This window comes from Megascapheus bottae, chromosome 29, assembly GCF_031878675.1.
Source record: "Megascapheus bottae isolate mThoBot1 chromosome 29, mThoBot2.hap1, whole genome shotgun sequence".
Taxonomy (NCBI): Eukaryota; Metazoa; Chordata; class Mammalia; order Rodentia; family Geomyidae; genus Megascapheus; species Megascapheus bottae.
In genome coordinates, this window is record NC_143537.1 from 12841685 (window position 1) to 12865659 (window position 23975).

Consider the following 23975-nt stretch of genomic DNA (forward strand, 5'->3'; position numbering starts at 1 on the left):
TATTCAGAAGGCTGAGATCTGAGGATCTCAGGGTTCAGAGCCAGCCCGGGCACAAAAGAACATGAGGCTCGGGCCGGGAGTTTGGCCTAGTGGTAGAGTGCTTGCCTAGCATGCATGAAGTCCCGGGTTCGATTCCTCGGGCTCTTATCTCCAATTAACTTCCAGACAAACGGAAAGTGGTGCTGAGGTGCAAAGCTCGGCAGAGCTGTCAGGGAGTCATTGTGCTGAGGAACAAGCTTGATGGAGAATTGCTGCCAGTTCAGACACTGGCTAGAAGCAGTCCCTAGGGGGACACGGAGGACTTAGCAGTAGCTTTGGGTAGACCATGGTTAGGATGTACCCAGTACATCTGTGCAGCTCCTATGCTTCTTCTTTCATTCATCGTGTGCTTGTTCATTCACTAGGTATATGTATCTACTGAGCAACTCATTTGTGTCTGGCACTTTTATGGGCACTGAAGAGATAGAGATCAATGAGATGGATAGTATCCTTGTTTATAGAAAGCTATGTTCATTCTGGAGGGTCTGATTGTCCTGAGAGAACTAAAGGGATGCACATGGTCACTCTGTGTATTTCTTACTTTAAGCTCTCTCAGGCCTTTTTTTTCCCCCCTTCAGTTGTGAGACTTGAACTGTGAGTCTGGGCACTGACCCTGAATGCTTCAGCTCAAGGCTAGTACTCTACCACTTTGAGCCACACAACCACTACCTGTTTTCTGGTTGTTAATTGGAGATAAGAGCCTCACAGACTTGTGTGCCTAGGCTGGCTTTGAACCTCAATTCTCAGATCACAGCCTCCTGAGTAACTCTGATTACAGACATAAGCCACTGGCACCCGGCCTTTCAGATTTTCTTGATAAATCCCACATTTCACTTTCAGTTTCATCTGATCTTGGGGATTGGGGAGTAGAGAAATCAGAAAGTTGGCTGACTTTAAGGACTTAGGTTCATGGCTTGCCCCGAGGAAGGTCAGCGCTCATTGTACATGCCGACTTATTATTAATATGATCTCATCCCAGTTGGAAATTATTGACTTTCCCTACACTGACGTCCAATGTCCAATCACATATCAGCCTCCGCTTTCTCCTTATCCTTGTTCTATTTGCTCCTCATGCTGATATATTAGACATAAAATATATTAAGGTTATATAACATATAATGATACATAATATACATGATGTAAAAATCCACATATTATATGCTATTTATGCTATGTAACATACATTATATGTTATGTGGAATCTCTTTTTATATCTAATGTCTTTGCTCATAACTAAAGAGAAACAGAGAAGAGACCCAAGCCAGACACAACTGGAATCTTAGCTACTCAGGAGGCTGAGATCTGAGGATTGTGGTTTGGGTTTAGGCAGGAAAATCTGTGAGGCTCCTATCCTCAATCAAGCACCAAAAAAATAAAATCAGAAGTGGAGCTAGCTGGAGTGCTAGCTTTGAGCAAAAAAATATCTCAGGGACAACGCTTAGACCTTTGAGTTCAAACCCCAAGACTGGCACAAAAAATTAAAACAAAAGATCAGAGACACATAATCTTGTCAAGCGCTGCATTGGAAGATTAACGGACGCTGGTCATTTCTTACTAAATGAATGAGGGAAATGGGTGGACAGAAGGCCAACGGTTTCAGCACCACGGAGAGCTCCCACCAAGTCTTAGGTTCCCTGAATTCAGTGAGAGGATCAGATAAAACCCAGACCTTTGGGCATATGAGCTCGGACATAGCACCTGCTATATAGACACACAAGAACATATGCATGCCCACATACACACACGTTCCAGATCTGTGCCAGGAATTTCCCTTTGGTTGTTGATTCCAAAAAGAACACACAGAGCCCATGCTCTCAAGGGGCGTACAAAGAAAATAATAAAAGGTCTGTGGCAAGGAGAAAGATTAATGCTTGAATAATAACTTCTCTATAGAGGACTCCTTCATTCTGCATTTTTAAGAACTGACAGTTTCTAAAGCAGAACACAAGACAAGGGGAAATTGTGGCAAACTGAGGCATAGGGTAGCTACCCCTCGTGTAGAAGTGTGAGCAGAAGGAATGAAGTAGAAGTGGCAGGAGAGATAGACTACAAAAGGTCTAAATTCTAAGCTGGGTGCTGATGGCTCACATCTGTAATCTTAGCTACTTTAGGAGGTTAAACTTTTGGGATCAAGGTTCAAAATCAGCCTGGGCAGAAAAGTCTGCATGACTCTTACCTCCAATGAACCACCAAAAAATCTGGAAGTAAAGTTGTGGCTCAAATGGTAGAGTTCTAGACTTGAGAGAGAGAGAAAAAAAATCTTAGGGACATTGCTCAAATTCTAAATTCAAGCTCCAGTACACGTTTCCAACCCCCCTGCCCCACCACATCCACACATACACAGTCTGAACGCCATACAAAAGGTAAATGTGCATTTGTTCTAGGTAACTTTCCTGCACACACATCTTGTGTGAATGCACTTTGCTTTAAAAAATATATCACAAATATCACTCTATCTTTTAATGGCTACCTCTACTATTATTCATTTAATATTCTCTTAAAAGTTTTTTCATGTGAGAGTAACGTAAGTCTATGCCACTATTTAGTTCTCATTTGGAATAAGCAACATCCAGGGGGCAAAGCTTATGGACTGTAAACTTTGGCCAAGAGGAGAATTTTGAAGATTTTTTTCAAGAAGATTAACATGGCTGAATACCAGCTTGGCACACAATTCCAAACTCCGGAGCTTTTCACACAAGCCTGTAGCCTGTTAGGTTTGTGATAGAGCTTAAGAGTCAGCTTGGGGGTTTCCCTGCACTCAGGGAACCTAAATGGCCCAGTTTTCTTATCTACCTACTGCCATGGCAGAAAACCTGGCATCTGAACCTCAGCTGTTTTGACTTAAGCAAAGACAAATAGAGGCCAGGAGTGAAATTGGGCCCTGGGTTTTTGAGCTGTGAGCTCTCAGACCAGAGGCGGCAAGAACTTCCTGGATCAGTTCTTGTCTCAGAAAAATATTGTTGAGCATGCATTTCAAATATTTGTATGCTTTTTGGTGATGGAGGATTTTTTAGTATGCTTAAAAGAATAAGATTAAACCAGCCATTGGTCCACACCTACAATATAAGCTACTCAAGAGGCTGAGATCTGAGGATCATGATTTGAAGCCAGCTCAGAGCATAAAAGTCCTAAGACTCTTATCTCCAACAAACTACTCAGAAAAAACTGGAAGTGGATATGTGGTTCAAGTGGTAGATCTCCAGCTTCGAGTAAAAAGAAGCTCAGGGACAGCACCCAGGCCCTGAGTTCAAGCCCCAAGTCTGGCACACACACAAAAAATTGAAGTTCTTCTGTCATAGATGTCTGATACATCACAAAACAAATAGCAATTAGGACTTTTTAAAATCATGGTAGCTGAAAGAAAACATTTAAAATAAAAACACTTCTTTGAGTCTAGTTAAACATGGTTATTTATATAGCATGTAAGTTATGCATTATTAATATTTTAGGAGATCACTATGGTTGAACTATTTTGCTATTTTTAATCATGGTTCAAGGCTTTGATATTCAGGGATTCTTTTCCAAATTCAGCTGATACTTTTTAATGAGTATCAAAATCAAAAAGATATGTTGATTCAATTAGGAGGGGAATATAATTGGATACATTTTGTAAATTTAAAAATTCCTCCTGTCATTTTATGTAAGGATTTAGGCTAGAATTTAGTTAGAAATGTTTTTCTTTGCTCTCTCCATATATACACATTATCCACATTCTAGTATATATATATGCACACACATATCTATCTATCTATCTATCTATCTATCTATCTATCTATCTATCTATCTATCTGTAATATGGGGACTTGAACTTGGGACCTCATAATTGTTAGGCAGTCAGTCTCTTGTTTCTTCCATCATGTTTCTAGTTCTTTTTATTCTGGTTAGATTTTAAGTAGGTTAATATTTCTCCCAAGGCTCATCTGGACAGTTATCCTCCTATGTTACAATTCCTGATGTAGCTGTGATAATACAACACAGCTACATAACACCACATTTTTTTCTGTTGATATGGGGGTCTTATGAATTTTTTCTCTGGCGTGGCTTAGGACTTCAGTCTTCCTAATCTTTCATGTCTAGCTTGTTGATGGATTCTCAGGGCTGGGTGTGTGTGGCCTAGTGGTTGAGTGCTTGCCTAGCATGTACGAAGCCCTGGGTTGGATCCTTAATACCACATCTATAGAAAAAAGCCAGAAGTGGTGCTGTGACTTAAGTGGTAGAGTGCCAGCCTTGAGAAAGCTCAAGGACAGTGTTTAGGCCCTGAGTTCAAGCTCCAGGACTGGCAAAAAAAAAGAGGGATGAAGTCTCGCTTTTGTTTCGACTAGCCTCAAACAATTGTCCTCTCGATCTCTGCCTACTGTGTAGGAGATGACGGGAGGGAGCCACCATGCTTGGCCTGGGCAAATTTGGTGTGCTGGTCCTAGAGTTTGAACTCAGGGCCTGGAGGCTGTCCCTGAGCTTCTTTGTGCTCAAGGTTAGTGCTGTACCACTTGAGCCACAGCGCCACTTCTGATTTTTGAATGGTTAATTGAAGATAAGAGTCTCATGAAGACTTTTCCGCCTAGGCTGGCTTTGAACTACTATCCTTAGACCTTGGTTTTCTGAGTAGCTAGGATTACAGCTGTGAGCTACCAGCACCTGGCCTCATTAGTATTTTATCCATAAAGTAAGTAGCTAAATTAAGTATAACATCAGAGATTCTCATGATTACTTTCTACCACCTCATGGCAGAGTTTTCTGAATATCCTATTATTTAGTAGTCGTTTTTTGTTCTTTTTTTTTTTTTTGTACTGGTACTGGGGCTTGATTTTCAGCCTGGATGCTGTTGTTTAGCTTTTTCACTGAAGGCTGGTGCTCTACCACTTGAATCACAGCTCTACTTCTGGAATTTTTGGTGGTTCATTGGAAATAGTCTCCTAGACTATCTTTTCTTTTCCTTCCTTCCTTCCTTCCTTCCTTCCTTCCTTCCTTCCTTCCTTCCTTTCTTTCTTTCTTTCTTTCTTTCTTCCTTCCTTCCTTCCTTTCTTCCTTTCTTTCTTCCTTTCCTCCTCCTCCTCCTCCTCCTCCTCCTCCTCCTCCTCCTCCTCCTCCTCCTCCTTCTTCTTCTTCTTCTTCTTCTTCTTCTTCTTCTTCTTCTTCTTCTTCTTCTTCTTCTTCTTCTTCTTCATTAATTTATTTTTTTGGCCAATCCTAGTATTTGAACTCAGAGCTGTTCCCAAGTCTCTTTATACTCAAGGCTAGTGCTCTACCACTTGAGCCACAGCACCACTTCTGGCTTTATTCCTGAGTGATTTATTGGAGATGAGAATTGAATTGACTTTTCTGCCTGGGCTGGCTTGGAACTGCAATCCTTAGATCTCAGCCTCCCAAGTAGCTTGGATTACAGGTGAGAGCCACTGGTATCTGGCTAATGGTTAATGTTGTGCTAGTATTGAGAATTCAGCCTACTAAGTGGGCTAGGCTCCCAGCCTCATCTCAGTCCTTTTCTCTTCAATCACTCTTTATTTCTTCCTTGTTGAATAGTAGGTGGCAGGATCCAATGATCAGCAGAGGAAAAGGGATTTGAACATGAGACATGCCAAGACCAGTCAGCTGTAATTTATCTCTTCACTTCTACAAAGAAAGAGACCAAGCTGGGTCTCACACCCCCATTATCCCAGCTACTCAGGAGGCTGAGATCTGAGAATCAAAGTTGGAAGCCAGTGTGGGGCAGAGAACTTCATGAAACTCTCATCTCCAATTAACCACCACAAAGCCAGAAACAGAGGTGTGGCTCAAGTGGCAGAGTCAGCCTTGAGTGATATCCTAAGTTCAAGCCTTAGTATATATGAGAGAGAGAGAGAGAGAGAGAGAGAGAGAAAGAGAGAGGGAGAGACCGAGACCAAGAGACAGAAAAGCAAGTTCTTTATTTTTTTTCATATATTTTTATTGTAATTAATAGAAGGGTTACATTATATTCACCAGATAGAAGTTGCATTACTTCATAAACATTGATACCCTTTCTCATGTCTTGGTCTCCATTTCCCTCTCCCTCCCCCTGCCTCTGATCTTGTGATCTTGTTTTACTCCCTTCTCTATCTGACTTCATATAACCAAATGCGCATATATCCAATATATCAGATATCCAGGTGAGATACTGTCACAATATGAGATAACCAAGGGACAGCAAAAGAGATGAGAGATAACATAGTACATTAAGGACAACAATCACTTATTATATGGCTTTTGTTTCTATATCCTGGAGGACCTTTAATTTGGCGTCATACTACATGGCCTTATGTATCTAGGTTTTGTTCTATTGTAAATCTCTGCTAGGAGAGCCCAAGGTTTCTACTGATTATGACAAATGAGGGAAACCATTGAGCCTATGCTCCTTTACAGAGCAAGTTATTGCAGAGAAAAAGAAAGGAATGAAACATATTTTGGGGAGCCAAAGGCTGCCTGCATTTGAATCTCTTTGTGTCTGTCTGTCTGTCTGTCCAGTTGCTGACATGACCTCACAGCCATCTCTGGGCCTCGCTTCTTTCCTTATGATGCCATTGTTCCATACATGAGGGAATTAAATGAGTAATATTACATGATGGCTGGAGGGGTGGTGGTGGTGCCTGACCCAGGCTAAGCACTGAGCGAACGTAATACTGCAAATGTTGTTGGAAGCGATGAACTGAGAAAATGGCATCCCAGGGTCAAGATGGAAGCCAGGCATTGGATCCTGGGGAACCCATTTTTGGGGTCCCCATTGAGCTCACCCTGTGGGTGAGCCTGTGAGGACCAGTGACAGGAAATTCACAAAAATCCAAAAGAATTTCGATATTTAATTATACATCTCAGTGTGTCCTAAAAGGACCAACCGCCACAGAGAGAACAAAATAATCCTGACCTATGACCGACATCTAACCTGCACTTACTGGATTAAGAAAAAGAGCATTTTGCCACAGCCCAAGTGTTGAATGAGTGAGAAGAATGTGAAGAACAACTCTAACTGCCTTGGTAGTGATTTGGTGTGTTGGAATGGCGCTCCCTAGGGGAAGAGAGCAGTAAAGCAGGAAGGAGGTTCTGGATGCTTAGAGAAAGTGCCAAGATGCCCAAGACAAATTCCACCTTCTTCCCTGGCTTGTTCAGAGCCATGGCAGCCCCAGTGAAGTACATATTAGATTCCAATTTTGCAGACCATCGGTTTTCCCTTTTTGCTTTCCTCTTCCGGCTTTCCATTCTTCTGTGTTTAGTGAAGACCCTTCTGGCACTAGCTCTCGTGGGAACGTTAGCTATTGGTCAAATCCTTCTTTCCTTCAGGGAAACAAAAAGCAAATCAATATATGATATTAACCAACCTGGAAGACGCCAGTGATTTAACACTGCCCATAAATGTCACCTGGCCCTGCAGCTTAGTGACCACGCTTCTTTTTCACATCTGTCAATTTCTCTTTCTTCTTCTCAGCTGCCCCTTGGAGAGGCAAGGAAAAAAGTATTTCCCACAGGCAGAGAGAGAGAGAGAGAGAGAGAGAGAGAGAGAGAGAGAGAGAGAGAGAGAGAGAGAGAGAGAGAGAGAGAGAGAGAGAGAGAGAGAGAGAGTCCTGATGGCCTCATATGGTACACTGTGTCATTCTGCATTCTTTTAATTGTAAGTATCAGAAAACTCATCTCAGCTAAAGTAAATAAATAGATAGCTGGGCACTGGTGGCTCACACTTGTAATCCTAGCTACTCAGCAGGCTGAGATCTGAGCATGGCAGTTCATATCCAGCTGGGGCAGGAAAATCTATGAGACTCTTATCTCCAATGAACTACCAGAAAACTGGAAGTGGCACTGTGGCTGAAAGTGGTACAGTGCTAGTCTTGAGCTAAAGAACTCAAGGACAGTGCCCAGGTCCAGAGTTAATGCCCCACAACTGACAAATAAAGAAATAAAGAAATGAAATAGCAGGAACAAAGGGTGCTGTTGGAATTCACTGTATTTTGCCTGCAGTTCTTGGCTTAACTTTCTGCTGCCTAAAGCTTGTTTTCAGACTTCAAGATGAGGTGAGAGCAGAAACTCAAAATGAAGTATCATTTCAATAGCATAGCTACCTCCATTCTGGCTATTTCTTTTCTTTCTTCCATTCTTTCATTTTCTTCTTCTTCTTCTTCTTCTTCTTCTTCTTCTTCTTCTTCTTCTTCTTCTTCTCCTCCTCCTCCTCCTCCTCCTCCCCCCCTCCTCCTCCTCCTCCTCCTCTTCCTCTTCCTCTTCTTCTTCTTCTTCTTCTTCTTCTTCTTCTTCTTCTTCTTCTTCTTCTTCTTCTTCTTCTTCTTCTTCTTCTCCTCCTCCTCCTCCTCCTCCTCCTCCTCCTCCTCCTCCTCCTCCTCCTCCTCCTCCTCCTCCTCCTTCTTCTTCTTCTTCTTCTTCTTCTTCTTCTTCTTCTTCTTCTTCTTCTTCTTCTTCTTCTTCTTGTGGCTCACTTTGTGACATGTGTTTAGCCCTAAACCTTTTCTTGGTTCTATGGCCTCTACCTGAAATTAGGAGCAGGATTCTCTCTCTCTCCAAAACCTGGCTGAGAGCATTGGAGAGGATGGCTTTCAGAGGCAGAGATCCTTGTTCAGGTTGCAGAAGGATGAGGAATGGAAGGAGGTCATTGTAAATGCATGACCCATACTGTTACTTTGTAGGGTCTTCCTTGAAGGCAAAGACATCTGGTTGAAGACTGAGCAGTATTGTGTTTGTCGGTAAAACTGGGATCTAGGTATCTCAGAACTTAATGATCCATCGGAGACTAAGAGAAAGGGGAACACTCTGATTGAGCTGTCTTTGCAAGAGTGTGGAGGAATAAGAATGTGGTATCCCAGTAGGATATCAGTCAGAACTTCCTGTCTTCCTCATGCCACAGCTCTACTTCCAGGGTATTTTTTTTTGGTGGTTCATTGGAGATAAAGTGTTCTGTGGACTTTCTTGCACTGGCGGGCTTTGAACTAGGATTCTCAGATCTCAGCTTCCCCAGTGTAGATAGGATTAGAGGTGTGAGCCACCAGCCCCTGGTTGATAAAACATCCTTTACTTATTCTTTCCTGCCATCTCTGTGGTGACTTGCTGAGGGGAACAAATTAAAATAAAATAGTGGCCTTTTGTCTCCCAACTCTGATCTGCCTCCTGGGGGCAGGAGGGAAAGACATGTCAGGAGAAAACCTTCTTTCCCTCTTTGGCAAAGGAGAAATATTAAATATTGAACAACTCCTTTATTGGAGCCACCATGTACATACTAATAAGAATGAAATTGTTATTTTAAAACAAATGTGTTTTGGGAAATGTTCATCATAAAACATCCTGTAGTTGAATTATTAAAAACAATGTTGAGTAAAGAATTGCTTAATTTAGTAAATAATTTTCAAGCAAGCCATTATTTTCCTCCAAACTTGAATTTACTGAGAACTCCCCAAAGATTTTCTTTCCAGCATGATTACATACTGTCATTGTGTAATTAGTAGCACAGCTCTTATTGGAGGAGGCATTCAGTGAGGCTAAAACAAAATAGAATATTATTTGCTATAAGATAGCATGAGGAACAATGACTGCCCTCCCTCCCTCCCTCCCTCCCTCCCTCCCTCCCTCCCTTCCTTCCTTCCTTCCTTCCTTCCTTCCTTCCTTCCTTCCTTCCTTCCTTCCTTCCTTCCTTCCTTCCTTCAGGGCCTGAGCACTGTCCTTGGGTTATCTCAAGGCTAGAGCTCTACCACTTGAGCCACAGCAACACGTCTGGCTTTTTCTATGTGGTACCGAGGAATCAAACCTGGGTCTTTGTGCATGCTAGGCAAACACTCTACTAGGCCAAATTCCCAGTCCTGGTTTTCTTCCTTCCTTCCTTCCTTCCTTCCTTCCTTCCTTCCTTCCTTCCTCCCTCCCTCCCTCCCTCCCTCCCTCCCTCCCTCCCTCCCTCCTTCCTTCCTTCCTTCCTTCCTTCCTTCCTTCCTTCCTTCCTTCCTTCCTTCTTTGCTTTCTTTCTTTCTTTCTTTCTTTCTTTCTTTCTTTCCTTCCTTCTTTCTCTCTCTCTCTTTCTTTTTTCTTTGTTCCTTTCTGTAGTGTATAGCTCAAGTCATATAAAAAAAAAAAGAACCAACTCATTGATTTGGATCAGGGGAGAGAGCATTTAGCTTGAAGTTGGATGGACCTATGACCTTGGAGGAAAAATACTGGAATTGCCTCTTACCATCTGTCTTTTTATTTCATTTCATCTTGATTACTTATTTTTTCCATTGTGTCCATCTATCACTCTACAGAAGTTAGTTTAGACTCTTTGTATTGTTTTATTTCATTATTATTGTGGCTGTTATTATGATTATTGGTAGTGGGGCTTGAACTCCAGGCCTGGGTCTTGTCCCTGAGCTCTTCAGCTCAAGACTAGTGCTCTACCACTTCAAGCCACAGCACCACTTCTGGTTTACTTGTGGTTCATTGGCGATAAGAATCTCACGGACTTTTCTGCCCAGGCTGGCTTTGAACTGTCATCCTCAGATCTCAGCCTCCTGAGTAGTTAGGATTACAGGAATGAGCCACCCACTGACTGCTATTATTATTATTTTTAATTTATTGCTTGTGTTGGCTTGTTTGTTCAGCTTGATTGCTTATTATTATTATTATTATTATTATTATTATTATTTGGTATTTATTTGCCAACACCGAATCTTGAATTCAGGGCCTTAAGTCCTTCATTGGCCTTTTTGCTCAAAGCTTGTAATTTCTCACTTGAGCCACTACTATTTGGGGCTTTTTATGGATGAACTGGAGATAAAAACCTCCCGGGGTTTTCTACCTGAGCTAGCTTCAAAGTGCAATCCACAAATCTCAGCCTACAGAGTAGCTCAAAGTATAGATAGGTGTGACTATCAGTCTCTAGCTTCTAACTGTATTTTTAGATTTAAAAAACCATGTTGTTGGATAAGTAATAACTGTTTAATGCTCTAATTGGAGCCTTTTTATGGCCCTAAGTACTTTTTTTTTTGGTTCAAGTTGCCAGGCACTCCTCTGACAGTTCTGTTTTTGTGTGTCTCTGTGAGCCAGACCTGGGGCTTGAACTCAGGGCCCGGGTGCTGTCTCTGAGCTTGGTTGCGCAAAGCTATCATTCTACCACTTGAGCCATAATCCCACTTCTGGCTTTTTTTTTAATGCTTAATTGTAGGTAAAAGTCTCATGGATTTTCTTGCCCAGGCTGGCTTTGAACCATGATTTTAAGAGCTCAGCCTCCGAGTAGTTAGGATTATAGGTGTGAGTCACCAGTACCTGGCTGCAGTTCTGTTTTGTGACTGCTATCTCCTCCTTCTCCTCCTCCTCCTTCTCCTCCTCTTCCTCCTCCTCCTCCTCCTCTTCTTTCTCCTCCTCCTCCTTCTCCTCCTCCTTCCTCCTCCTCCTTTTTCCTACTCTTCCTCCTTCTCTTTCCTCCTCCTCCTCTTCCTGCTGCTCCTCCTCCTCCTTCTCTTTCTCCTCCTCTTCCTCCTCCTCTTCCCCCACCCTCCTCTCCTTAACTTTATTGCTATTATGAAGGTGATATACAGAAGGATTAGAATGACATGACTCAGGTAGTGAGTGTATTTCCTGCTTATTTGGAGATGGAATCTTGCAGGCTTTTTTCCCTTAGTAACTACTCTAGGCCTTCAACCCAACCCAGGGAAGGACACTTTTGTGATAATGGTCAAAGAGAAAGAGAAGGCTGGTGAAGGCTTTGTCTATATCAAGACTTCCTGATCATTACTTTCTATCTTTTATTTTCTTTTCCCCTACCAGTGCTAGGACTTGAACTTGGCCTGGAGCTGTTCCTGAGCTTTTATGTTCAAGGCTAGTGTTTTATCACTTTGAGCCATAACATCATTTCTGGCATTTTGCTAGTTGATTGGAGAGAAGAGGCTCATGGACTTTCCTGCCTAAGCTGAGTAGCTAGGATAATAGGCATACCATTGATTTTGGTTATTTTTAAACAATAAAGGACAAGGATAGGGGTTTGGGGGGTGTATTTTGAGTGCTACAAGAGAGTTGGACAGAAGAGAAAGCATCCATCTGTTGGAGTAAAGAGGAAAGTGAGGCAAGCACTGATTGCTCACATCTGTAATCCTAGCTACTCAGGAGGCTGAGATCTGAGAATCTAAAGATCTCATCTATAATTAACTACCCCCCCAAAATCCAGAAGTGGAGCTATGTCTGAAGCAGTAGAGAGTTAGCCTGGGACAAAAAGCTCAGAGACTGCGGGGCAATGCCCAAGCTCTAAATCCAAGCTTTAGAGACCAGGAAAAGAAAACAATAATAATGAAAAGTTCTTCTTGAATCATGGCATTTAAGATATGTAGCAGATTGTATTATCCAAAGATGGCTACATCAGCCTGTTATTTTCCCAGAATTTTGATAAAATTGCTCCTCTAGAATCTGAAATCCATTTTTAAAATTTCTTTAGTTTTGCGCTGGGCCTGGGACTTGAACTCAGGACCAAGGCACTGTCCTTAAACATTTTTTTTTTTGCTCAAGGCTGGTGCTTTACAACTCAAGTCACAGCTCTACTTCCAGCTTTTTGGTGTTTTCAGCAGAAGATAAGAGTTTCATGGACTTACTTGCCCGGGTTTGAACTATGTTCCTCAGCTCAGAGTGCCAAGCTCTTTGGCTGTTTTTAAAGCAGGCAGATACCTATACTTTTACCCTTTGGGAGGCCTGGAGAAGTCTGAAGCGTCTGAAGATCAGATTCACAGCCAGCCAAAATGAGGCTTTCTCATTTCAGTAGTTGAGCCCAGTGTATTCCCACTCCATGCCTCATGCATAATTTACAGGCTAGGATGGAAAAACAGCAGCTAGCCCAAGGAACTCAGTGAGCTGAGCATTTCAGGAGAGTCTTGAACAGTACAGAGAACAACATACCATTAAAGGGATACACACAGACTAAAGAAAGAAGGAAAAGGAAGGAAAGAAAGAAAGAGGAAGAAGGAAGGAAGGAAGGGAAGAGAAGGGAGGGAAAAAGGAGGGAGGGAATGGAGGGAAGGGAAAATGAAAAAAAAAAAAGGAAGTCAAGCTATGTGAAAGAGCTCATAGAATGGGACAGACACACTGGATATTTTTTATTTATTTTTTTGCTAGTCCTGGGGCTTGAACTCAGGGCCTGGTCACTGTTGCTGAGTTTTCTATACTCAAAGTTAGCATACTCTCATAATTGAGTCACAGCTCCACTTCTGGCTTTTTTGGCGGTTCTTTGGAGATAAGATTTTCCTACAGGCTGACATGGAAATATGATCCCCAGATGTCAGTCTTATCAGTAGCTAGGGTGACAGCTGTGAGCTACCAGTGTCTGGCCTTGATTTAGATTTTGTCTTTTCACTAAAAAGTTTGTAAAACCACAGAGTCCTGGGTTTAGAACTAGGGACCCCACTCTGCCATTCACCCTGTTGTGTGACTCTGGATCCCCCCTCTTGCCCTTTCTGGGGCTCAGTGAAGAGGTCAGACAAGGTGATCCTTAAGGATCTTATAATCTCTGCCTTGAATCTGATTGAACAGAACATAAAACAAAGATAGTCTCTCTCTTCAAAGAACTCCTTCCTCCTGTAATCCTAGCTACTCAGGAGGTGGAGATCTGAGGATCTCTGTTCAAAGCCAGCCCAGGCACTAAAGTCTGTGAGACTCTTATTGCCAATTAACCAATAGAAAACTTGAAGTGGTACTGTGGCTCAATGATTAGGGTGGTAGCCTTGAGCTGAAGAGCTCAGGGATAGTGCCCTGGCCCAGAGTTCAAGCCCCAAGACTGACCAAAAAAACCCCTCCTTACCTTGCTTTCTCTGTCCCTCATCTAGGAATGGTATAGTTCATTTTCCACATAGAATCCACTGCTGTATTTGTTCATCTGTGAACCCCCCATTTCTGTGCCTCTCCCTTGCTCTCCCAAAGACAGATAATCAAACGAAGACAAAAAGGAAATGAAGGGGGGAAAAAAGACTCAACAAAGCAGAAAAGAAAAAAATACTCTTGTTTCCATTTCCTGGAGTTCATTTTGATAAATATTATTTTATCTGGTCAGATGCACACAGAGACTGTGTCTGAGTAGTCCTTCGCTCTGTGAATTTGCTGTGTGAATGCAAACAGAGGCTGTATGGTTTCTCTCATTTGTGGTAACTAGAATTACTTATAAATCTACAAGTAAACACACTGGATGGTCAAAGAAAAAAAAAGAATATACACTGTTTGAATTTTGTTTCAAAGATCTCGTAGCAAACAGATTCTACGGGTGATAGTGATGGTAACATTGATAAACGTAATATTCTACTTGGATGGGTTTGTATTCTTAACTAGATATGAAGGCATTGATTCAGGCCCTCTGTCTTTTCCTAGCCTTAGGTTTTTACCATTTGGCCTGTGAAAGCATTGGGCTAGCTTAGTGTTTCTCAATTTGGGGATCTTGGGCCAGCACTCACAACATGAATTCTCACCATCCATGCATGTTCTCAGGCTCTCAGACCCCACTGGAAAATATACTAGTAATGGAGTCTAGTCTTTATTGTGTGTGTGTGTGTGTGTGTGTGTGTGTGTGTGTGTGTGTGTGTGTGTGTGTGTTCAAGGGTGCTGTCCCTGAGATTTTTTTTCTTCTCTTTTATTTTTCCTCAAGGCCATAGCTCCACTTCTGGATTTTATTTTATTTTTTTGCTGGTTAACTGGAGAGAAGAATCTCACACAATTTCCTGGCCTCAAATGACGACTGTCAGATCTCAGCCCCCTGGAGTAACTAGGATTACAGGTGTGAGTTACCCAAGTCACCCAGTCCAGTTTGTGTTTTAACAAGCCTCCTAAGTGAATCTAATTTTAGTGCCTAACACCTCAGGACCCCTAGAACTAGAGGTTCCTTAAGGTTTTCCAGGCTGCATGTTTGTGTTTGTTGCTCGATTGGCTAAACTTGGCTGGGGGTGGACTTAAATAGGACCAGGACAGGAAGTGAGAGGAAGATGTGTCCTTGGTTTCCACTTACTCCTTCTAAGTTGTAATGCCTAACCATGTTTACTTTGTCCTCTGGTGACTGGAACTTATTATGATGGTAGGAAAGGGGGACAGGGATTTTTCCAGACCTGTTTCAAAGGTCCTGGAAAAGAGTTTTAATCGCCAGACTTCACACCGAGGCTGTGAACATTTATTCAAATCAGTTCCTCTGATTGCCTTTTAATAAGGCAGCAACTGTGCCGAAGAGATAACACGGAAAGGCCAGCCCTCTGAGGTAGCTTAAAGTAATCAGATCCAGGGAGGGCAGGAAGGCATTCTGGGGTGTTCAGATGGTGACAGAGCCATGACTACTCGGCCAGCAGAGGGATAGGCTGCTGGGGATGTCACTTACAGTTGGCATAGGCATGTGGGAGAGAGAAGAGCATTCAGAACGTGAAGGAGAAGGAAAGGAAGTCCATTCTGGATCTGAGATCCTGCCTTTTCCGTAGGTTCAATTATGGTCTTATCACCATTTGTGGCTAGGAAAGACACGTAATGCACTTTGGAGTTGTAGAGAAGGGAAAAATGTAGATCAGACTCCTAGAGTTTCATTGGATTTTCTTGTCTTTTTTTGGTTGGACTCAGGGCCTGAGTACTGTCCCTGAGTTTTTTCAATCAAGGCTAGTGCTCTTTGAGCCATAGTACTGGTTTTCTGGTGGTTTATTAGAGATAAGAATCTCATGGACTTTCCTGCCCAGGCTGGCTTTGAACCACAATCCTCAGATCAGAGACATTACACCTTTGTGTCCCTCTCCTAAGAGCATCCACCTTTGATTTCACTGTGTGTGAATGCCTCCAATGTCCAGTTTTCTATAAAACTGTCCTTTGCTGCAAGTCCTGTTGGTTCCCAGACCAGAGGCATGCTTTGCAAACAGACCAGGCACCATAATACCCGAAGGGCTTCCATTTATTTACCCTGAAGGGGAAAATTCTTTTATTTTACGCCCCCCTCACCCCAGGACAGATGGCTTATGTCCTGCCGACATGAAAAGACATTCCCACTGAGCAGAAACCAAGACACTAATGGAGGCCATCTTGATCTGTTGACTCAGTGGTTGTCATAGGCTTATGTCCTTCCCCCTTCCCTGTCTTCTTCCTGGACTTTCTAGAACTCTTAGAGGCTCCAGCAGAGATGGTTTTCTCTCTTTCCTGGGGGTTTGTTCCCCTAGTATGGTGGAAGGACTTTGAGTTCTTCTTCGCAGTGATCCTGAGTAGTGCCATAATAATAACATTATTTTTAAAAATTTAAACCAATCAATGATCCTTCTCTGGTTTGTGTCGCAAGTACTCCATCCATCACCACATTGACTTCTGTAGAACTGAATAGACACCGATGTCTTACTCTTAGCCCTCCAGAATTGGGGAGTTGGGGGTGGGGGAGGTTGGATGGATGAAGTAAACCTTTCCAAATGACAGTGCCCAGCCTCAGGTATTTTGCTACAGTAACAAAATAAATTGAGCTGATTCATTTCCCTCCCGTTGACCACAGAAAATGTCCTTTCGTCCTTTCCCCTAAATGGCATCTGATATTGTCCTGGTCCCATTAGAAAGGCAGAGCCAACATTCAATTTATAGTGCAAGATTCTGCACCCTTTCCACTCCGGGCATGTTATGTCTTCCCGTGGAGGCATCCTTCAGGAGGCTTCCACAGCTGTGAGGGATGCACTGATGACTTGTGCTTGTGTTGATTCTGTCCTCTGGGATAGGTGGCATGTGCCACCAGTCTGTTGATGGCTGATAACACATTGATGGTGGTGCAGGGATGGCCTAATGGAGTCTGGAATCTGAGCCTGCCAGCAGGAGGGGAAGCAGACTCTTGAGAGGACCTGAGCACTGAGGGTGGAGTTATGATTTGTCTCTGCCACTTCCTCACCCAGGGTTAGGCAAACCACACAACAAACTGCATCAGCGAGTCTTGCCTCAGCTTCTCAAAGGAGTGAAGTCAAAGAAATCTATGTGTCAAGGGCGGGTGGCTCACGCTTGTAATCCTAGCTACTCAGGAGACTGAGATCTGAGGATCTTGGTTCAAATCCAGCTCAGGCAGGAAAGTCTGAGAGGCTCTTACCACCAGTGAACCACCAGAAAATCGGAAGTGGTGCTGTGGCTCAAAGTGGTAGAGCACTAGCATTGAGCTGAAGAGCTTAGGGACAGTGCCTAGGCCCTGAGTTCAAGCCTCATGACCAACATCCCCCCTTCTCCTCCAAAAAAAGAAATACATGTGAAGGCCTGGTAAGAAAAATAACAGGAATATAATCATAATTATTAACCTAAGAATAATGATCATAATGTGATACTTATATATCGATATTGAAATGTGAGCATATATCAAATATATCAAAAATAATAGGTTAAGGACATTGATATATTATGATGTCAATTGTGCTAATCGTTGTGATTATAATGGACTAATTTTGTATGTGTGTGTCAATTCTGAGGGGGGGTCTTAGATTTCTGGGATTCCATGTGTCATATGCAGTCCTGTGGCTCTGTATACAAATAGACACAGAGTGAAGGGCAGAAGAATATGCAAGATGGCACACCAGTCTATCTTCAGTTATCTTTGAGGTACAGACATGAACTATATAGGTTTAACAAAAAGCAGTAGGCAAGGGGTGGAGATAGGTGCTTATTTAATAGTCCTGGTCAAAGTAAGGCTGGGTTGATTTTTATCTTAACCCTTGTTTCTGGAAGGTTTCAAGGGGCATTATTTATTTATTTATTTATTTATTGGTGGTGGGGCTTGACCTCAGGGCCTGGGTGCTGTCCTTGAGCTTTTGTTGTTGTTGTTGTTCAAGGCTAGCACTCTACCACTTTGAGCCAGAGTTCCACTTTTGGTTTCCTTGGTGATTCATTGGAGATAAGTGCAATAATGAATGTGGTATGTTATTTGTAAAGAAATGGATGGACCTGGAAAAAAATAAATCATGATCAGTGAAGTAAGTCAAGCTCAGAGAGACACAAGATACACATTTTTCTCTCCTATAGGGAGACGGTTAAATGTACATTATACATAGATCAGTAAAGATACACAGGGCTGTGTGCATGTGTACACAAATATATTAACCCAAGTGTGCTATATGCAGGGGAGGATTCCGGTGGTGGAACCCCTTGGGAAAAGTTACAGTCACAAAAGCAAGATCAAGAAACTAGAACGTGTGGTGTTGGGGTGTATGTGGCTGGGTGAGGGCAGGGAAAGGAGGATTGCTGGATGGGAGGGGGATAGAAGAGGAGCGAGAGGACTGCGAATGCCGTTGTAATAGTCAATGCATTCATGTGGAAAGTGGAACTAGGAAACTAGAGGGAGGTTGGGATGGATGGGGTGGCAGTGATAGACATGCATGCTACCCATTCAGCTGACATGATGAATTGGAATCCTTCTGCACCACTACTTCAAGATATGTGAACCAATAAATAAATCAGTGGATGTAAAAATACATTTGTGTATATATATTATATATAACATATAGCATAATGTATGTAAAATACATGATGTATACTACATTGCATAAAATATATAATGTATATATATGATATTTAATATATAATATATGTGGGGAGGATTCCATTGCTTGTTAACTCATAATATATACTATATATGACACATTTATTATGTATCATATATTTCACACATGATACATATCATCTGTATAATATATCATATGTATAGTATAATATATATGTATACTTAAATACCATGTGTAGTACAGGTTATATATAAAATATATTACAAGTAATATACATATGCAAATATATTATCTAAAATGCATAATGCATATTATATAGTATACATCTATGATATACATGTTACACAATATACACGTATGTATGATGTATACATTATATATACATATTACATGTGTCACATACACAGCATATGCTATATATTTTATATTATATGTGTATTAACATATAGTTATAGAATGTATATAGAATATGTATTGTATATAATATATAATACACTATATAAAACATATAATATACAATATAAGCATAAACATAATCTAATGTAATGTATAATATGCAACCATATATTGTATATAACATGTAGTATATGTTATACATAATATACATATAATCAGCCCTGCCTTTTTCAGATTCTAAGATGCTTGCAATGTGACTGCAGAGGGAATGAGTTACAGTAAGGACACATGTCGTGTGGAAAGGGAGACATGGATCAAGGGTTGACCCTGGTATCCCCGGAAGTGGACATGGCAAGCTATTTCTCTCACTTTTCCTTGATTCATGGGCTCAAGTAAGCAGTGCTTTTCAGCATAAGCCACGTCTATGTCCCCGCTCTCCTGTGTCTGAAGAACCCTGAAGGGTACATGTCTTCAGCTCTCTGTCTCACCAGAGTTTTGAATATGAGAATGTCAAAAAGTAAACCACAGCACTCCACAGAAATAAGCTGGATCAGGCAAAGCCCTTGCCTCATACCCACCATCAGGCCAGGATTAGCCAGAAGCAAGTTTTTGAACACATTCTCTCCTTATCCTTTCATTCAACCATTAATTTTGTACTTTGCATGCACTTGCTCTAACCCCTTAATCTTCTTTCCTTTGTAGTAACAATGCCATGAGGCTGGTGTCGTGAATAATCTGTACAGATGAGACAACACAACTTGTAGGTGTTGTGTGTGTGTGTGTGTGTGTGTGTGTGTGTGTGTGTGTGTTTGTGGGGGGAGTGGAGGGAGACCTGGGGTTCACACCAGGCAGTTGGATGCTGTAAAGATCTCAAAGCATTGTGAAGTACTTTGGTTTGGGTGCTGGCACCTGGTAAAACTGGATACTCCTGGCTTGTGGAGGTATTGTGGTTGTTCTTGTTTTGAATCCTTCCCACTGTTCTTGTTGCCATGGATACCAGTACATTTCCCTACCCAAGCTTCCCTTCCACAGAACCGATTGGTCCCAGATGGAAGCTTCCTCTAGTGACAGGAATTGGTTGACTGATTTCTAGGCATCCTCTGGTCCTAAGATGGATATTTGTATTATGATTATGCACGATAAGTCCTTGTCTCATTGACTTCCATTTGTTTAACGCCCATTCCTTCCACCAATTACACTAAGAGGCTGGTTCCAGACTCGCCCACCTCTTCGTGGGTCTTCCAATCCATTTTGGGAGGTTTTTTTTTCCCCCTCCTTTATTTCATGATAGTTATGGGGCTTGAACTCAGAACGTCTTGCTTGGCTCTAATATTGTATACAGCACAATTATCTTTATGTTGACTTAATATCCTGTATGATGTAAAATATATAATATAATATCTAACAATACAATATATCCTATGTAGTATACATACAATACATACACAATGTACACATACACATATATTTATATACATATGCACACTCATACATATACATACATACAGTATATATGCAATACTTTTGCTTGGCTTTTTTTTCCCTTCAAGACTTGTGTTTTACCACATAAGCCACACCTCTATTTACAGAATTTTTGTTAGTCAATTGGAGATACGAGTCTTGAGGAATGATTCACCATGATCACCAGGTCACAGCCTCCTGAGTAGCTGGGTTTACAGGTGTGAGCTACCACTATTCTGCATATAGGAATGGTACAAATTGTGTTACAAAGGTTTTATGTAATATTCTTGTGTGTGTGTGTGTGTGTGTGTGTGTGTGTGTGTGTGTGCACGTGTGTTGCTGTCTCTGAGCTTTTCCACTCAAGAGCTTTTGCCACTGAGCTACAGCTCCACTTTTGGCTTAATAAAAAAACTGGTTAATTAGAGATCAATAGTAACCCAGACTTTCCTGTCCAGGGTTGGTTTTGAACTGCCATCCTCAGATCTCAGCCTCTTGAGTAGCTAGCATGACAGGCATAAGCCACTGGCATCCAGCTCACTTCATATTCTTGTATTTAGTTGGTGATAAACAATGCTATCTCAAATTATGTACCCTGGACAGAGATTTTGAGAGCCCAGATGTAGAAGTCTGCCTGCATAGAATGGAGAGTTGGGTTAGATGAGAGCCATTTTCTTCTGACTCTAGCAGATCTATAGGTCATTTCGGGGCATTTGTGGTTTAACTAACTGTCTCTCTCACTTATGTTATATTATTCAGTGCTATTTGATTATGCCTGGATGTCTTTAGACTCTCTCTCTCCCTCTGTCTCTCTCTCTTTCTCTCTCTCTTATTCAATTAAGCTCATGCTTGCTTTTCAGCCTGCTAAATGAAACCTTTGATCACAGTTGAGAATTCAGTGTTTCTGTCCGTATCACTGCTCTAAATTTGCTTCTATCCAACAGATACTAATTTTAATTGAAATGGAAGGACTGTGGGTTCTTTTTATACTCTTGGGGCTTAATTGTGTTTTTCTCCTTATGTATTACCAAAAGTCTGGTCTCTGTTCCTCTCTTTCCCTCACCCCATTCTCCTCCCACCCCTGCTCTGTCTTTTCAGAGGAAAAATGGGGCAAGGTGTAGCTCAGTGTGGCAGGTTTAGTTTTTTTTTCTAGGTTCAGTAAGCAGGAGTTATAGCTTTTAAGATTTATTGTCAAACTGGGTATATGTTTGATGGTAGTTCCTTTGTATAACTATTTTCTTTTGCTAGTCCTGGGTCTTGAACTCAGGGCCTGGAAACTCTCCTTGGGCTTTTCTCAAGGTTAGAGCTCTACTACTTGAGCTACAGTATCATTTCTGGCTTTTTTTTCCTTCTGTGTATGCGATACTGAGGAATTGAACCTGGATCTACGTGCATGCTAGGCAAGCTCTTTACCACTAGGCCAAACTCCCGGCCCTGTATAATTATTGTTTAAAGAGATAGGAAGCTCCAAATTTCTAACAAGCCAGGGGTGTCTAGGCAAGAAATGAGCTTTCTGGGAGTAAGCCAGTCCCATGTTGTGTGCAAGAGCTATATGGCCAGGATGCAGGCTATCCCAGAGACAGAAGAGAGGTTGGTCCTTTTAAATGTCCACCTCAGCCAGGCACCATGGCTCAAGCCTGTAATCCTAGCAACTCAGGAGGCTGAGATCTGAGGATGATGATTCCAACTCAGACTGGGCAGGAAAAATCCCTAAGACTCTTATCTCCAATTAACCAACACCCCCTACCCTGCCCTACCCCACCCCAACCCCAAACCGGAAGTAGAGCTCAAAGTAGTTCTGCCACTAACCTTGAGTAAAACAGCTCAGGAACAACAAACAGGCCCTGAGTTCAAGCCCTATGACCAATTGACAAATTCAAATAAATACAATTGAATGAATGAATGAATGAATGAATGATGACCTTTTGTATGATCCTAAGATAGAAGGCCAAGAAGCACTGACACCCTGCTACTGAACTTCCTCTCCGGTAAATAAATGTACAGCATACATTCAATTCATCTCTCTGCCCCCAAAGAACCAGCTCTTCATGCTATTTGAGAAAACTTAGTGTTAGAAGATTGGATTAACCATTCATGATGGATGAATAATATTCTAGCATATGTATGTATATGCATGCATGCATATATGTATATGCATATTGCATATATGTATATGCATAGGTTTACAGAGTGTCTATGTGTGTGTATGCACACATATCATTTTCTCAATCTATTCATCCACAGCAGGACATCTGGGCTTTTTCCTTAACATGGTTGTTTATAGTGAATAGTGCTGCAATGAACATGGTTGTGCTTACATTTTTAATGTATCCTGACTTGTACTATTCCATGTAGATGCTCAAGAGTGGTATCACTGGATACTTTTTTGCCAGTCCTAGGCTTGAGCTCAGGGCCTGAACACTGTCCTTGGACTTTTTCAAGGCAAGAGCTTTATCACTTGAGCCTCAGCACCACTTCCAGTTTTTTTCTATGTATGTGGTACCGAGGAATCGAACCCGGGGGTCTTCATGCATGCTAGGCAAGCACTTTAACCACTAGGCCAAACTCCCGGCCCCTCACTGGATACTTCTATGCTTAGTTTTGTATTTTGAAGAATCTCCAAACTGTTTTCCCCAGTGGTTTCACGAATCTTCATTCCCACCAACAATGTAGTAGGGTTCCTTTTTCCTCACCTACCCATCAGCATTTCTCATTGCTCATATTCTGAGAAATAAAATGTACAGAATCTTTATCCTTTGCATTTATAATCCAGTAGAATCGCTTGGATTAGCTGTTTCCTCACTGTAATTCTAGAGGATTCTACACCGCAAAGCCCCCTAACACAAATGATAAACATTTTCCAAGATTACTGCGTCTTAAAGCCAAAAATCCAGTGCTACAGAGAACTGGGCTTTTTAATTTTTTTCTTTTCCCCAGTTCAAACGTCATGGTAGAAAGCTTAGTAAGCTATAACTTGTGTTTTCCCAAGTGAGTTTAATTGCTTAAAAGCCAGCTGGCTCTCAACCTTTTCAGTTGCCCTGAACTTGAACTTGCTATCCACCCCATCCCATCTCTGTCTGCCTTAGCAGAGGGCAGTCTTTGTCTTCAAAGAACCTTCAGGGACAATTAGAGTGGAACTGGTTCCAAAATACCAACTTTGCTGAGAGGGTGCTGGTTTTGTGAGTCATGTACACTGCGTTGAAGAATAGCTTTGAGGGAGACTCTGAAGGTTTGTCTGGGTCAGGCTTTTTTCCTGGCATTGTTTTTCCAGACTGATTGGTTTGAAGAAGCCAGCTAGATCTCAGAAATAAAGAGGCGAGACCTCAGATAAATTAATTAGTTCCTTCTCAGCTTGATGAGGCAGGGGGAGGGGTTGTCACCATTAATGTTTCTGGGGGTTCAACACTCTCCCCAATGATAATCCATATTGCATCCTGAACACATCCCTTGTAATGTCTGTCTGTCTGTCTGTCTGTCTGTCTGTCTGTCTGTCTGTCTGTCTGTCTCTTTTCTTTTTCTGTTGGTTGTGGGACTTGAACTATGGGCCTGGGTGCTGTCCCTGAGCTCTTCAGTTCAAGGCTACCCCCCTACCTTGAGCTATAGCCCTACTTCTGGTTTTCTGGTGGTGAATTGGCGATAAGAGTCTCATGGACTTTAGTGTCCTGC